At 45.0% G+C, this 17,537-nt stretch overlaps 1 protein-coding gene across 5 annotated transcripts in view; it reads left to right on the top strand.

Moving 5' to 3' along the window:
* CDON (cell adhesion associated, oncogene regulated) overlaps nt 1-17,537 on the top strand; it is a 123,453-nt gene that overhangs the window by 70,103 nt on the left and 35,813 nt on the right. Inside the window, exon 1 of one of the 5 annotated variants that reach the window (XM_040431096.1) lies at nt 6,004-6,578. The exons of the other annotated variants lie outside the window; for them this stretch is intronic. The gene's annotated coding sequence lies outside the window, so the exon portion shown is untranslated. Of the gene's footprint in view, nt 1-6,003; nt 6,579-17,537 lie in introns of those variants that run through there. 5 annotated transcript variants of the gene reach the window in all.

Here is a 17,537-nt window from a genome sequence, read left to right as displayed (position 1 = left end):
TATATTGTTATTGTGAGCGTTCTACAAGTACAATTTTAGTTTTTAATAAAAAAAAGGCTCTTATGCTCTCCACCAGTGATGGCCAGTTCGCATTGTTCGCCCGCGAACACATGCGGGCTGCCATCTTTTCTCACAAGTCCGGCGATGCACAGGTAAGCCCTTACCTGTGCATGTGCACGAGTTGGTCTGAAATCAAATGCGGTGACCGGGAGCAGGCAGTTCCGAGAACAGCTGCCGGGGGCCTTCATCGGGCTGTTCTCGGAACTGCCTGCTCCCGCTGATCGCATTTGTTTCAGACCGGCTCGCGGCACAGGCACAGGTAAGGGCTTACCTGTGCCTCGCCGAACTTGTGAGAAAAGATGGCAGCCCGCATGTGTTCGCAGGCGAACAATGCGAACTGGTCATCACTTATCTCCACTACTGCAGCCATGACATACAAATATACCACGTGTGACCTCTGGAGCCAACCTAGGCGGTATACAGAAAATGACCATTGAGGCCGGTGATTGGCTGCAGCTGTCATATGCAGTATACGGGCACGTCGCCACTGCAGTAACGACAAGAAAACCCAGCTGGAACAGAGGAGGATTTGGGGGACCAGCCCAAGGAAAAAGGGACACCTCAGAAGCAAAGAGGAACAAAGAAGTTGAAAATGAATGGAATATTCTTGCGATTACGCCTTATGAATCATTTTCACAACAAAGAGGTGCTTGTACTCCAAAATCATTAGAAGGACCCCACCACAGTCCTTTTACATGGTCCCTACCACCTACAGGTAAGTATACTGGGGGAGATTTATCAAACTGGTGTAAAGGAAAACTGGCTTAGTTGCCCATAGCAACCAGACTCCACCTTTCATCTTTCAGAGCTCCTTTAAAAAATGAAGACGGAATCTGATTGGTTGCTATGGGCAACTTAGACTAGGTTTACATCTTTGTTTCATTTTCCGGTCTTCTGATCCATCAGAAGAAAAGAAGAGAAAAGGATTCTGTAAAAATAAAAATCAGATCCTGTAAAAAAAACAGATCCTGAGCATCTGTTATGCACACTTTGCATCCGTTTTAGCCATTTCCGCCTTAAAATACAGGATCTGTTTTGTTTTTCTGTTCTTCTGATGGATCATAAGAACGGAAAATGGAACGGTGATGTGAACCAAGCCTAAGGGCTCATGCACACGAACGCTGTTTGGTTCCGCGGCTTGGATGCAATGTCCAGCAGAGGGCACTGTTATGGGGTAACACTGGTAGCACAGTGGGGGTGATTTATCAAACTGATGTAAAGGGAAACTGGTTTAGGGCTCATGCACACGACCACGCCGTGTTTTGTGGTCCGCAGATTGCAGATCCGCAAAACAGGGATGCCGTCAGTGTTCGTTCCGCAATTTACGGAATGCGCCACCCATAATAAAAATGCCTAGTAGAAATGTTCTATTTTATGCGGCCCCATGGAATGGAGCAACACTGAGTGCCGTCCGCATCTTTTGCGGCCCCATTGAAGTGAATGGGGCCGCAAACTTCAATGGGGCCGCATTCACTTCAATGGGGCCGCAAAAGATGCGGACGGCACTCAGTGTTGCTCCGTTCCATGGGGCCACATAAAATAGAACATTTCTACTAGGCATTTTTATTATGGGTGACGCATTCCGTAAAACAAACACTGACGGCATCCGTGTTTTGCGGATCTGCAATCTGCGGTCCACAAAACACGGCGTGGTCGTGCGCATGAGCCCTAAACCAGTTTCCCTTTACATCAGTTTGATAAATCACCCCCACTGTGCTACCAGTGTTACCCCATAACAGTGCCCTCTGCTGGACATCCCAGACAGTGACACCTACACACCATTTACTTTGAGACTCTGTGAACCTACCATCTTTTAATCCTAATACATTTTTGCTGCTGTCCTTCAGGATGACATTTGCTCCCTCTAATGGCAATGGCTTACTTGGATTCGTACCAGGAGAGGCGCAAGGCAGCGCACTATCTGCCCGGCTGCTATTTGTGGCCCGGCCTGTGTTTATTTTATTCTTAGCCTGTGGAATCCTTTGACAGGAAAAGCCTAAAACAGCAGCAGCTATTTATATAGTTGTGTGCTGAGTACACACAGCGAATTGTCTTCATTCACAACACGGCGGCCATCTTTCATGGGAACGCGGCCACCTCCTATTACCATGGTGATTGTGTTTACTAGGCTTACTCTCCTCAGGATCTAGTGTCTAGACATCAAGACTGGAACTTTACTACGTGAGAAAAAGAAACAGCGAACCACATAAATGTATATCACCCGGGGTAAGGACCAAGACCATAGTTCAGGAGATAGCGTGGCTTCAGAATGATGGAGCTTTTTGCCTGCATTTTTCTGCTATTTTGTTAGGCTACTTTCACACTCGCGTTTTGTGCGGATCCATCATGGACGGATCCGTTCAGATAATACAACCGTCTGCATCCGTTCAGAACGGATCCGTTTGTATTATCTTTAACATAGCCAAGACGGATCCGTCCCCATTGACTTACATTGTGTTCCAGGACGGATCCGTTTGGCTCAGTTTCATCAGACGGACACCAAAACGCTCCAAAGCGGAATGGAGACTGAACTGACGCATTCTGAGCGGATCCTTTTCCATTCAGAATGGATTAGAATGCAAACTGATCCGTTTTGGAGCGCTTGTGAGAGCCCATGACGGATCTCACAAACGGAAAGCCAAAACGCGAGTGTGAAAGTAGCCTAAGCTGAAGGTCTATGGGAAATATGAAACGCGGGACACACAAGCGTTCTTTTTTTTTTTTTTCTTTGTTACAATATCGGCGGAATATGAACCCGGTGTTTCACATCCTATGGTTGCCTTTTGTAAATGATTTTCCCATCAGAGCGGGAACTGCTGAGCACCTAAACAGTGCGGGCCTCCCCAGTGCTGGGATTTATCTAGTGCAGCCTCTCTGGAGATACTGGAGCTATTCATGTGCCTGCAGGGCCGGTTTTTTTTTCCTGTTCTTCCTCTTGGTGACTTCAAAGGACTGCAGGATAAAACACAAATGTAGCACACAGGCTGCAATGCACGAGCTTCCGCTGCTGAACACACCCACAGGGCAAGTCCTGGAATGCAGCGGCCTCAGCTTCTGGCCCTTGTAGTATATGAAAAGAGGGCTGTGTGCAGGATGCGTCCTGCTCCAATGTGTTCTCCCCAATATCCCTGCACACACCATAGTCCTGAAGTGTCACTGTGATGTCACCCTAGTGTTAGCATGTCATTGCTCTGTACCCCACGTGTCAGTGTGCCATTGTTTTGTACTAAGTGTGTTATAGTTCTACCACCCCAAGTGTTAGCGTGTCATTGTCCTGTACCCCAAGTGTCAGTGTGGCATTGTCCTGTACCCCTAGTATTAGCGTGTCATTGTCCTGTACCCCAAGTGTCAGTGTGGCATTGTCCTGTACCCCTAGTATTAGCGTGTCATTGTCCTGTACCCCAAGTGTCAGCGTGTCATTGTCCTGTACCCCTAGTGTCAGTGTGTCATTGTCCTGTACCCCTAGTGTCAGTGTGTCATTGTCCTGTACCCCAAGTGTCAGCGTGTCATTGTCCTGTACCCCTAGTGTCAGTGTGTCATTGTCCTGTACCCCTAGTGTCAGCGTGTCATTGTTTTGTACTAAGTGTGTTATAGTTCTACCACCCCAAGTGTTAGCGTGTCATTGTCCTGTACCCCAAGTGTCAGTGGGGCATTGTCCTGTACCCCAAGTGTCAGTGTGGCATTGTCCTGTACCCCTAGTATTAGCGTGTCATTGTCCTGTACCCCAAGTGTCAGTGTGGCATTGTCCTGTACCCCTAGTGTCAGTGTGTCATTGTCCTGTACCCCAAGTGTCAGCATGTCATTGTCCTGTACCCCTAGTGTCAGTGTGTCATTGTCCTGTACCCCTAGTGTCAGTGTGTCATTGTCCTATACCCCAAGTGTTAGCGTGTCATTGTCCTGTACCCCAAGTGTCAGTGTGTCATTGTCCTGTACCCCAAGTGTTAGCGTGTCATTGTCCTGTACCCCAAGTGTCAGTGTGTCATTGTCCTGTACCCCTAGTGTCAGTGTGTCATTGTCCTGTACCCCTAGTGTCAGTGTGTCATTGTCCTGTACCCCTAGTGTCAGTGTGTCATTGTCCTGTACCCCTAGTGTCAGTGTGTCATTGTCCTGTACCCCTAGTGTCAGTGTGTCATTGTCCTGTACCCCAAGTGTCAGTGTGTCATTGTCCTGTACCCCAAGTGTTAGCGTGTCATTGTCCTGTACCCCTAGTGTCAGCGTGTCATTGTCCTGTACCCCAAGTGTCAGTGTGTCATTGTCCTGTACCCCTAGTGTCAGTGTGTCATTGTCCTGTACCCCTAGTGTCAGTGTGTCATTGTCCTGTACCCCTAGTATCAGTGTGTCATTGTCCTGTACCCCAAATGTCAGTGTGTCATTGTCCTGTACCCCTAGTGTCAGTGTGTCATTGTCCTGTACCCCAAGTGTCAGTGTGTCATTGTCCTGTACCCCAAGTGTCAGTGTGTCATTGTCCTATACCCCAAGTGTCAGTGTGTCATTGTCCTGTACCCCAAGTGTTAGCGTGTCATTGTCCTGTACCCCAAGTGTCAGTGTGTCATTGTCCTGTACCCCTAGTGTCAGTGTGTCATTGTCCTGTACCCCAAATGTCAGTGTGTCATTGTCCTGTACCCCAAGTGTCAGTGTGTCATTGTCCTGTACCCCAAGTGTCAGTGTGTCATTGTCCTGTACCCCTAGTGTCAGTGTGTCATTGTCCTGTACCCCAAATGTCAGTGTGTCATTGTCCTGTACCCCAAGTGTTAGCGTGTCATTGTCCTGTACCCCAAGTGTCAGTGTGTCATTGTCCTGTACCCCTAGTGTCAGTGTGTCATTGTCCTGTACCCCAAGTGTCAGTGTGTCATTGTCCTGTACCCCTAGTGTCAGTGTGTCATTGTCCTGTACCCCTAGTGTTAGCGTGTCATTATCCTGGACCCCAAGTGTCAGTATCCTTCACGCCATCTGTTAGTGTGTTATTGTCCTGTACCCCTAGTATTAGCATGTCATTGTCCTGTGCCGCAAGTGTCAGTGTGTCATTGTCTTGTACCCTAAATCTTAGGGCGTCATTGTCCTTTTCCCCAAGTGGCCGTGTGTCATGAACATGAATGAATTTTACAACACCTGTCTGAATAAGCCGTTACGATGACCCCCAAGTGTGAGTGTCATTGTCCTAATAGTGTCATTGTCCTATTTCAGGTATCATTGTGTAGTGTGTCCTTGTTCTGTACCCCAAATGTAAGTTTGTCATTGTCCTGTACCCCAAGTGTCAGCGTGTCATTGTCCTGTACCCCAAGTGTGTGTGTCATTTTCTTGTACCCCAAGTGTCAGAGTGTAACTGTCCTGTACCCCAGATCTCAGCGTGTCATTGTCCTGTACCCCAAGTGTGTGTGTCATTTTCTTGTACCCCAAGTGTTACAGTGTAAAGTCCTGTACCCAAAGAATCAGTGTGTCATTGTCCTGTACCCCAAGTGTCAGTGTGTCATTGTCCTGTACCCCTAGTGTCAGTGTGTCATTGTCCTGTACCCCGAGTATTAGCATGTCATTGTCCTGTACCCCAGATGTCATTGTCCTGTACCCCAAGTATCAGCTTTATATTTAAGAGGAGATCATAGATCAGATACATTAGAGACGGTGCAGGTAGGTGCACGTGTATTTTAGGTACTGCAGGGTGTCGCTGGAATGCATGCTCTGAATGTAATGTCATTTGCCCCAAGCTGTCATTCCTGGGAGTGAGAGGTCAGTGTAGGACGACCCTTTACCTAGAAGGAATTAAGGTGGGGGAGGGGTATAGGGCCATTAACACTTTTTATCGTCCCGGCACTGAAGGGGTTTCTGAGGTGTATTAGGGATAGAGGGTCTTTCCCACACAAAGTCCACCCCTCACAGCTTCCTCCACCCCCAGCTCCCTTCTCCTCCTCCTCTACCTTCTTCCCAGTCACTTCTCCCGAGAGTTGGTCGCGGACGCTGCAGGCAGTCAGTGCCTCTTCTTGGGGTATAGATCCCATCACACCTGAGCACCCTTCTGCTGGCATGAAGAGAGGGCTCCAGATCCCCCAGACCAGGAGGACCAGAACTGGGACCAGGAGCTCTGTCCGCCAGGGACTTCATACAAAGGATTGCTACTTCACAAAGTAACTGAGAAGTTCCTGCTCACTGCACAGTCTCTGCGCTGACCTCGTATCTGGGGCTGGACTTGTCCTAGGGGGATCCCTTGGCTCGGAGTTATCCCAAGGAATTCTCCTGCTTGGGCTTGTCCTGAGAGAATCCCCTTCTCTGGACTTCGTTTGAGGGGTCTCCTGGTTTCGGCTTGTTCTGAGAGGATCCCCCTCTGTACTTGGCTTGAGGGGTCTCCTGGTTTGGGCTTGTCCTGAGGGAATCCTCTTTTCTGGACTTGGCTTGTGGGATCTCCTGGTTTAGGGTTTTAGCTAAGGTTCTTCTGGCTTGAACTTTCTTCTTGTTTGGATTTACTATAAGTGATGTACTCTGGGATTAATCTCAGATCCTATGGGCAAAGAGAGCCGGTGTCAGAGGTAAGTGCTTCCATAATACAAAAATAGAGAGAGTTTATTGTCACAGAGCTTACAATCTATTTAAGTAGGGTCGGAATATGCTCTGCAACTCCTTATATTGTATGGTTATTACTGTTTTATAGTCATTTGTGCTTCCTGTACAATTTTCTACTTTTTTTTTATATTATTATTATTATTATTATTATTATTATTATTAGGGATGATCGAACTTTGTGTTTCAAGTTCGGCGTAAAAGGTTTGGGTTATCTAAGAATTCTATTATGGCTTCTGCTATCACGGACCATATAAGTAAGGGTCCATTCACACATCCGTAGTGTATTGCGGGTGCGCAGTACACCCGGCCGGCACCCCCCATAGAACTGCCTATTCTTGTCCGCAATTGCGGACAAGAATAGGACATGTTCTATTTTTTTTGCGGAGCCGCAGCCCGGAAGTTCGGGGCCGCGCTCCGGAAATGCGGATTCGGAGAGCACATAGTGTGCTCTCCTTATCCATTTCTGCCCCATTGAGAATGTCCGCACCCATTCCCGATATTGCGGAACGGATGCGGACGTGTGAATGGACCCTTATGGTCTGTGGTAGTGGAATCCATAATGGAATTCTTAGATAACCCGAACCTTGTACGCCGAACTTGAAACACAAAGTTCGCTCAACACTAATTATTAGACTACATGCACATGACCGTATCCGTTTAGCGGTCCGCAAACCGCAGATCTGCAAAATACACATAACCTTCTGTATTCTATCCACTTTTTTCTCAGTCCCAGTCATAGAAACCGTAATTCTCTTCCGCAAAATGGACAAGAATAGGACATGTTGTATCATTTTCAGGATGGACATGCAGATGCGGACAGCACATGGGGGACATCCGTGTGCTGCCCATAATTATTTTTTTTTTTTTGTGGACCCATGAAAACAAATAGGTTTTTAAATGCATATTGGGCGCTTATCCAAAATACGGCCGAGTGCATGAGGCCTTATTATTATTGTATGGGTTAGACAGTGCAGCAAATGCCGGGCAACCTCTGCCTCTCCAGCTGTAGTGGAACTATAGCTCCCAGTAGGCTTTGACACAATGATTGGTGTTGTAGTTTCACAACAGCAAAAGAGTCACAGGTTGCAGAACATTACAATGAAAAATGCAGGAAAGTGTGTGATGTAGTGCCCATGTGTCCTCATCATCCTCTCCTGCATTGGTGGAGTGTAGTCCATCTTTTATGAATGGAGCAGATGTTATTATTTTCTGTTACTTTTGTCCAGCTGAATAAATAAGCCTATACTATTCCATCCTATACATATGCATGCTGCTGTATGACTACAACCCTCAGCAGGCTCAACTAGCCCATGGCAAAAGCTGAAGAACCTGAAGTTCCTTTAATCTCCCACAGCCCCAGTACCCCTATTATAGCTCTATCTTGGGGAGGGGGGGATGTAATGTAACATTTGGGGATTGTTTACATTTACTTGATACAATGTGTGGCAGGGAGATTTTTTTGTTTTAGCTTTTCTTTGTCAGCGCTGCCATGTCACCTACTGGGGGGAGCGGAGATCGCCCCCCAAGCCTCTTGCCAGTTGTGCATTGTTTGGAGTCTCTTTCAGGTCTAGACTGTATCTCTGCAGGGTCCTGGCAGACAAATGCAAGGAATAAAAAAGGAACTCTTACACATTTGCAACCCTAGCTCTCCCTCTCAGTACCCTGCGGCTTTCCAGGCCTTTCCTAGCAGTGGGGGACAGCAGGATAGAGGTGTGGGCTGGTGTCATTTCCATGGCCATATATCTTGCTTTAGTTTGACCTCTTGCAGTCATCCACTTCATAGCAAGCACCTACAGACACCCGGGTGGGGGTGAACACAGGGTGATTGTGCTGGGCTGCTCTTTCTGGGCCTGGGAGCTATGTCTGGCCTGTGAATGGAGACATAGGGGAGCCCATAGAAGTTCACATTTCCCCCTTTTCTGGAGTCTTTGTTCGTTTAACCCTTGAGGGTTGGCGGTTACTTTCCATCAATCTTACAAGGAAACAAAGTGTCAGTATTTACTCGGTGGCTCAGGACTTTGGTAAACTTTGTACTAATAGACGTCACTTCTCAGGAACAATGACAAGATGTAACACCTATGTGTCCAGCTGTGACATGCATAGACCCGGGGCCTGGTGCTTGAGGGGCCCCATTCCCCCTGATCCTACATAGGACTGCAGAGAGATTCCTTTCTAATAGACACATTGCATACAGTGACACGGGTACATATTTTGCAGTGGGTTCCAGGAATCTCATATACCCAGGGGGAAGTAGCGTCTGTTGTGTTTTTTTTTTTTGGGGGGGGGGGGGATTCTTAGTTATTTAATCAGCTGTACATTATTTATATATAAAGCAAAGAAGCACATCAATGTTCCATAATTAAAAAAAAAAAAAAGGTCACTTAGGGCTCATGCACACGAACGTATATTCTTTCCGTGTCCGTTTTTTTGCCAGACCGTATGCGGAACTATTTATTTCAATGGGTCCACAAAGAAACGGATGCATTCCGTTTCCGTATGTCTGATCCGCTAAAGAATGGAACATGTCCTATTATTGCCCGCATTACGGACAAGGATAGGACTGTTCTATTAGGGGCCAGCTGTTCCGTTCTGCAAAATACGGAACGCACACGGATTCAAGTGAATGGGTCCGCATCCGTGATGCGGGGAGCACACGGCCGGTGCCCGTGTATTGCGGACCGCAGTACGGCCACGGCAGGGCAACGGCCGTGTGCATGAGGCCTTAGATTTTGAAGCCATAATTTTAAAATCGCCACAGAATCAGGCTGATTTTAAAAGAGGGTCTTTTTTAAGGCACGCGGACACATAAAGAGGGTTCTGAGTGTTTTTTGCCACTTCCAATTCATTTCAGTGGGAGATTCAGCGCCAAGATAGGTCATGAGGCCATGCTTTTCCCTTGCTTTTTTTTTTTCCCACGTGGAAAAAAACAGATGCGGTCTCCCATTGAAATTAATCTGAGGATTTTTTCACTGTGAGGAAAATGTACCTCTCACAGATTTTACCTCGCTCCCCGGTACTGGCGTTGCTTCTGATGCCGGCACGGCCGTCGCTGCATCTCCCCGTCGCGCGAATCAAAACATCCTCCCTAGCGTCACACCCTGCGATGCTAGGGAGGCTTGTTCCCATTGCAGCCTGCTATTTGCTGGCCAAGCCGGTCGCCGACTGGGAGATGCATCGGTGGCCGTGCCGGCATCAGAAGCAACACAGGTACCAGGGAGCGAGGTAAGTACTATCTGTGTGAGCGGTCCGGGCATATGGGGGGCATAATAGGTCTTGGATAGCCCCTTTAAGTTTATATGATTATATAAAAGAATAATCACAGCAGAGCCCACAATGTCTGGCTGACTGTGTCACAATAACCTATTAGTCCTCACTAGGGGACATTAACCTTTGCTGGGCCCAAGCTTACCAACTCTAAAGGGCCCATTTACATGGGCAGATAGCCTGCCCATAAACAAGCGCCATTTGACGATATGGCATTGCGATCTGCACTTTGTTTGGTATATTTAAATGGAGCAATCATCTTACTGTATTGGGATGAATGCTAGTACGATCGTTTGTGCCCATTTGTATATTGGCAGCACTCATCCTATTTACACAAGGGGATGTCCTGCGGACAAACACTGATTTATTATTAATTTTTTTATACCACGCCAAAGATATGATCAGTGACTAATGAGCTGATCACTGGACATGCTTACATGGGACAATCATTGAGAGCGCACATTCATTCAGCCAGTCATTAGCCCCTGTAAAAGGGCAGTAAAACAGGCTGATCTGTGCCCGCATTTCTGAGAAAAAGGAAGTTTTAATATATTTAAATAAACTTAGAGGTTCTGCTCTGTCTGCAACTTCAGCGCGCTCCCTGCTTCGATTGGCAGGGCCTGGCCCTGTCAATCAAAGTGCAGGGGGCGTGGCATTTGCAGAGAGAGCAGAGCCTCCTTAAGGGCACATTTGCCTAGATTAAAACTTCCTTTTTCTCCAAAATGCTTGCACATATGAGGATGGGACCAAGACCGATAGCTTCTGCTGACCAGCGAACACATGTCTCAAGTTAGTCAGTTTTGCTTCTATAAATCTGGTGACAGAAACCTTTTAAGGATGGGTTCAGATGTAGGTTTTAGTGGTGTTTTTTTTTTGTTTTTGTTTTTTGTACTTTTTGCCGTTCTAAAGGAGTTTCTTTTTACACCTGTGGTTTTTGGTGTATAGCTGTACCCTTAGTTGAAGCTGTATGAGGGTGTCTTCACATGCAGCAGATTTTGTTGTAGAATTTTCTGCAACTGAAAATTGGTTGTATTCATTTCAGTGGGGCTTGAAGTAGAGCTGAATGATGAGAAAACAGGGGCCCCCTCTTTCTTGATTGGTGAAGGTCCAACCACTGAGGACATAGAGGGCAGTATTATAGTAGTTATATTCTTGTACATAGGGGACAGTATTATAGTAGTGATATTGTTGCCCATAGGGGCAATATTATAGTAGTTATATTCTTGTACATAGGAGCAGTATTATAGTAGTTATATTCTTGTACATAGGGGGCAGTATTATAGTAGTTATATTCTTGTACATAGGGGGCAGTATTATAGTAGTTATATTCTTGTACATAGGGGGCAGTATTATAGTAGTTATATTCTTGTACATAGAGGGCAGTATTATAGTAGTTATATTCTTGTACATAGAGGGCTATTATAGTAGTTATATTCTTGTACATAGAGGGCAGTATTATAGAAGTTATATTCTTGTACATAAGAGCAGTATTATAGTAGTTCTATTCTTGTACATAAGAGCAGTATTATAGTAGTTCTATTCTTGTACATAGAGGGCAGTATTATAGTAGTTATATTCTTGTACATAGGAGCAGTATTATAGTAGTTATATTCTTGTACATAGGAGCAGTATTATAGTAGTTATATTCTTGTACATAAGAGCAGTATTATAGTAGTTCTATTCTTGTACATAGAGGGCAGTATTATAGTAGTTATATTCTTGTACATAGGAGCAGTATTATAGTAGTTATATTCTTGTACATAGGAGCAGTATTATAGTAGTTATATTCTTGTACATAGGAGCAGTATTATAGTAGTTATATTCTTGTACATAAGAGCAGTATTATAGTAGTTCTATTCTTGTACATAGAGGGCAGTATTATAGTAGTTATATTCTTGTACATAGGAGCAGTATTATACTAGTTATATTCTTGTACATAAGAGCAGTATTATAGTAGTTATATTCTTGTACATAGGGGGCAGTATTATAGTAGTTATATTCTTGTACATCAGGGGGCATTACATTATTTTTAAATTCCATCAATTAAACTTATTGAACACTGTAGTGAACACCATAGGGATATTCTCTGGATGTGTGTATATATATATATATATATATATATATATATCTGGTTTGTGTACAGACAGACCTCACAGCTAGTCTAAAGCACATCAGGGTGGGGGATCCAGAGGCAGACTTGTACGTACTGCAGATGATCTAATCCAGGTCTTGTTATGCACATGTGAGGATCCAAGGACTATTCATTTTCCTCTATCTTTCTTTATCTATCCCCCTATCCTGTAACCAGGCCAGTGTGTGAGAAGAAACAGGATTCCAGAGCTGTCAGCGATATGACTACAGCAACTGCATCTTCTCCTGACAAATGTACAATAAAACTCAAGTGGCAATTGTTTTATATAAAGAAAAACTGCTGATAATATTCATAAACCTGAGTAACAGTTTTCATGTCAGCGCTGGGGGGGGAAGGGGTACTGACACTTCGGGTGACAGGACAAGGACACACTGACACTAGGAGGAAAGAAGAAGGACACGTTGAAACTTGGGGGTGAGAGGATAAGAACACGCTGACACTAGGGCAAGTGACGGGATAAAGACACACTGACACCAGGACGACACACTGACATTTGGGGTGACAGGACAAGGACACATTGACATTTGGGGTGACAGGACAAGGACACATTGACATTTGGGGTGACAGGACAAGGACACATTGACATTTGGGGTGACAGGACAAGGACACATTGACATTTGGGGTGACAGGACAAGGACACACTGACACTTGGGGGTGACAGGACAAGGACACGTTGACACTTGGGGGTGACAGGACAAGGACACATTGACACTTGGGGGTGACAGGACAATGACACACTGACATTTGGGGTGACAGGACAAGGACACACTTACACTTGGGGGTGACAGGACAAGGACACACTGACACTTGGGGGTGACAGGACAAGGACACACTGACACTTGGGGGTGACAGGACAAGGACACACTGACACTTGGGGGTGACAGGACAAGAATACACTGATACTTGGGGCAGCAGGACAAGGACACACTGACACTTGGGGGTGACAGGACAAGAATACACTGATACTTGGGGGCAGCAGGATAAGGACCTGCTGACACTAGGAGGGAAGGACAAGAACACACTGACACTTGGGTGACAGTAGAAGGACATTCTGACACTTGGGGTGACAGGACAAGGACACGCAGACACTAGGGGGAGTGACAGGACAAGGACACGCAAACTCTAGGAAGTAAGGACAAGGGCACTTGGGGATGATAGTAGACAGACATGCTGACACTTGGGGATGAGAATAGAGAGATATGCTGATATGGGACAACAGGACAAGAACATGCTGACATATGGGGTCACTTAGAGAGTAAGTGAGTAGATAGATGGTCATGCTCTGGTAGTCATTCCGCTTTGTTGGTGGAGCGCTCTGTAGCGGTTTTTCTTTTCTGTTCGTAAACAAACATTTCCCTCTCGTCTGCGCCTTCTCTTTAACTTCATCTGTTCTTCATTTTCTCAGCACATTTTGACAGTAGTTTAAAGTCGGGCGCCTTTTTACGGAGGGGGGAACATAAATGTTATGTTTGGCCGTGTCCAGCCACAGCAAATATTTCGTTTCTTTTGTGTTTTTTTCTTTCTTATGGTAAATTGACGAAGAAAAGTAACTTTCCTCTGTGCCTCATATAATCTGTCCTGTCCGCAAAGAAAAGAAAAAGTGGGGGTTAGTCAGCACATCCCAATGCGCAGGTGCACGTCCCCATGGCTGAAAGCACAAAAGCAAAAACAAACACAATGCAACAGCACTCTGCAAACACAAATAATAAGTAAATACAATACTGCCATACTCACTATAGAAATGTACTAATGCAGCATTATAAATGTGAAGTTCTTGGCAAATGCATTTTAATTATCTGTTTCTGTCCGCCAACGACAAGGCTATCTGTCCTGTTAGGGAGAGGGGCGGCACAGCCCGGTACATCAATCAGCCTCTCCTGTGGTATTTATTGTGGATTCAGGAATAATCACATTATAATAAAATTTCACAGTGTTAATTGTGAAATGTATTATTTTTTTTTTTCAACATATTAAAAGGTAACTTCCTTTATGCCCTTTGTTGTCCCATCAGCACAGAATATTTACGAAAGTTGTGCGTTGATCTTGTGGGAAGTCACAAACTAAGAGTCTTATGGTCGATGGGGAAGGGTCCCCACAGCAGGACAGAGTATTTTAGGAGAGGATTGCGTGGTTAAAATAACATAGCCTGATGTGCTTTTATGCCCAATGACAGACGGATTGCATAAGGGCGAGCCATGTTCACCTCTGCATTGGAGGCTCCGTTTGAGGTCTCTGTGGCAAATTGAACTAAAAAGACCAGACGAACAAGTCCTGCATGCAGGACTTTTTTGTCCGGTTAAAAAACAGGATTACAGATGGAAACTAAACAGGCCTCATTGTACTCAATGGAGTCTGTTCATCTCCGTTCGGTTCAGTTATGTGCCCTATCCACTTCCGTTATTTCCGGAAAAAAATTGTGGTGATGTGAACTAGTCTAACGGTTGCAAGAAATATATTGCGGTAATTTAACACAAGTGTGAACAGTGCCTGAGCGGATGGATAGTGAGTATAATAGGAGTCTGAGATATTTTTCCTTTTTCTGGTTAAAGGGCTTGTCCAAGTTATTTTTATTGATGGCCTATTCTCAGGATAGGTCATCAATATCAGATTGGCAGGGGTTCGACACCCGGCACCCCCACCGATCAGCTGGTTGAAGAGAAGGCAGGAGCCATGCCAGCACTGCCTTCTCTTTATTGTCTACCTGCTTGCTGGTGACATCGCAGCGGTGAGCAGGTGTAATTACGAGCCATCCCATTCACCTCTATGGGATGGCTAGTTCCTATTCAAGTGTATATGAGACGGCTTCTTGTAATTACACCTGCAATGTTGACGGCAAGCGGGTAAACAGTGAAGAGAAGGCAGCGCTTTCTCTTCAACCAGCTGATCGGCGGGTGTGCCCGATGTCAGACCCCCGCCAATCTGATATTGATGACTTATCCTAAGGATAGGTCATCAATAAAAAAATAACTTGGACAACCCCTTTAAATGGTTAGGCACCCATAAAAATCCTGTGCCGTGTAATAAACTCCAGCTTCCTGTATATGGAAATCAATCACTGTTATTACTGATGGAGAAACCTATGAGAAGAACGTCACAGGTGACTACACATCTACAATCACCAGTGACCGACTGCCTGCTCTGGAGCATAATGGAGGCTATGGGACAGTTGTGCTATTATGTTGATTGTTAAGTGACAAGTAATGTCATTGTAAATTATTGAATACGCTGTGAATTGAAAATACCTCAGCCATCCTGAAAAATTCCTAATAATTTATTTTACGTCAGTGCAACATCTAGATGTGTGTGCCAAAATGGTGAAGGTTGACATGGCCTGAAAGACCATGGTTTGGACCATGCTGCTTTGCACCAAGGTTACCATGTTGTATTCGGGCTACAATCTTAAAAGGGTTTGGTACCAATGCATATTCATCCTGTCAAACAACATAGACTTTATACTTAAAGTGACCCTCTGATTCAGAAGAAAAAATTCACATAAACTGAGGAACAAACAGAACACCTATATGGTTACCACCTTTCCATTGCAGTAGCTGCGGATCTGTCAATTCCCAGGCTTCTCTTCTGCCATTCAAGATGGCAGCCCACTTCTCAGACTACCTTGTGCATTCTGTACATTTAGTAGCCCAAACACTTCCTGCTGCCCTTGGATTGGCCAGTACTGCTCACGTGAACAGTGCTGCCCAATCCATGAGCAGGGCTGCTCAATAGGAAGTGTCTTGGTCTGAGAAGCGGTGAGGCCATCTTGGAGGACAGAAGAGGAGCCCAAGAATTAGCAGATCTGCAGATAAAAAGATGAGAAGGAGGCATCCATGTAAGTGTTCTGACCGTTCTCTAGTTAATGTGATTATTTTTTTACTTGAACCAGAAGGTCGTTTTAAGACTGCAGGCCTAGTATCATCATTGGGTGGGAGACGCCATGTGCCTCATGTCTCAGTGACTGAACCTCACTTATATGTGGGCAGCTGGACGGGACATGCTGGGAGTTGCAGTTTTGCAGCAGCTGGAGAGCTGCAGGTTGGAAACCACTGCCCGGGGAATTACGGCTGCCACATGGTCTCAGCCTATAATGGACATTTGGAAGCCTTCATCTTTTGCTCATACATTGGCATCTGAAGTGAATGGGCGCTCTCAGGGGAAGCGATGAGGGCCCTGTGGGATACTTTAAAATCAACTTGGAATCTCAGCCAAGGGAACAGCATGAAGACAGCCACAGGATAAAAGCTTTTCTTCAATCACCAAGGAGCCCCCGGCCTAAGGAATGTGTCAGTTTATTCTCTCTGTAGGAAACCTGTCAGCTCTTCTACCTTCACAAAGGTAACACTCAGGAGACCGAGGTGACACGGGAAGAGGGGTTCAGCCTGGATATGACCTCTTGATCCAGTATTTTTTATTGCAGATTGTAATATAATGTAAATTTGGGTCAATCCTGAAGTGTCTGTAAATAGTGTATTTCATTCATTTTGTTTATTGTACTTACTTTAATACTTTTTTAAAATAAAAATTTGTGATTTAATTTTTGATTTACTTATTTTATCTTTATTTCATTATTCAGGATTTTGTTTTATTTTTCTTATTTAGGGTTTTATATAGGCATTCAACTATTTATTTTATAATTTTGTATTTAGGATTTTTATTACTTTATATATTTTTTGTATACTTTTAAATGGGGCATTTATTTTTTGTTTACGTTTTGTGTTAATTTTTATTATTTACTATTATACATTTTTTTATGTATTTTGCTGTATATGTAATACCATTATTGTATTTGTTTAATTTTGGCTTTAGGTATTGGTAACTTGCAGTCCATCTTCCAGTACAGTTTCCTTTTTGCCTTCTCTTCTCCATATCCCGTGCAATAGTTCTTTTATATAGAAGGATTAAATTAGTCTATTTGTACTGTACCAATGGTCAGGGTGCACATACTTTACTCTCAAGTGGCCTAAATTAGGCCAAAGAGACTAGTATAATAGTAGTCTAGCCTAATCGGAAGGTCTTGTTGCTGTCTCTGTCGAACACCATTAGGGCTCATGCACACAAACGTGTGCGCCCTGTGCCCGTGCTGCGGACCGCAAATAGGGATCAGCAATGCACGGGCACCAGCAAGTGTGCCTTCCGTTTGAGGATGCGGACCCATTGACTTCAGTGGGTCTGCAATCCATAAGATTCAGTCTGCACTGCAAAAAAATAGAACATGTTCTATTTTCTTTTTTTTGCAGTGCAGAGGCATGGACCAAAATCTTACGGAAGCGCTCCATAGTGGTTCTGTGGGCTTCCGCTCTGTGTCTCCGCACTGCTCCATATCTTGCAGATTGCGGACCCATTCCGGTGAATGGGTCCACATCCGTGATATGAAGCGTACACAGTCGGTGCCCGTATATTGTGGATCTGCTGTTTTTCGGGTCAAAACAGGGGCACGGGCTGCACATGTCCGTTTGCAAGAGCCCTTAAAGTTGGTAGTACAGGGTTAGAAAAACATGGATACTTTCTTATC

The sequence above is a fragment of the Bufo bufo genome, chromosome 1, assembly GCF_905171765.1.
Source record: "Bufo bufo chromosome 1, aBufBuf1.1, whole genome shotgun sequence".
In the NCBI taxonomy this organism is placed as follows: Eukaryota; Metazoa; Chordata; class Amphibia; order Anura; family Bufonidae; genus Bufo; species Bufo bufo.
This window is presented reverse-complemented; position numbering and strand designations above follow the sequence as displayed.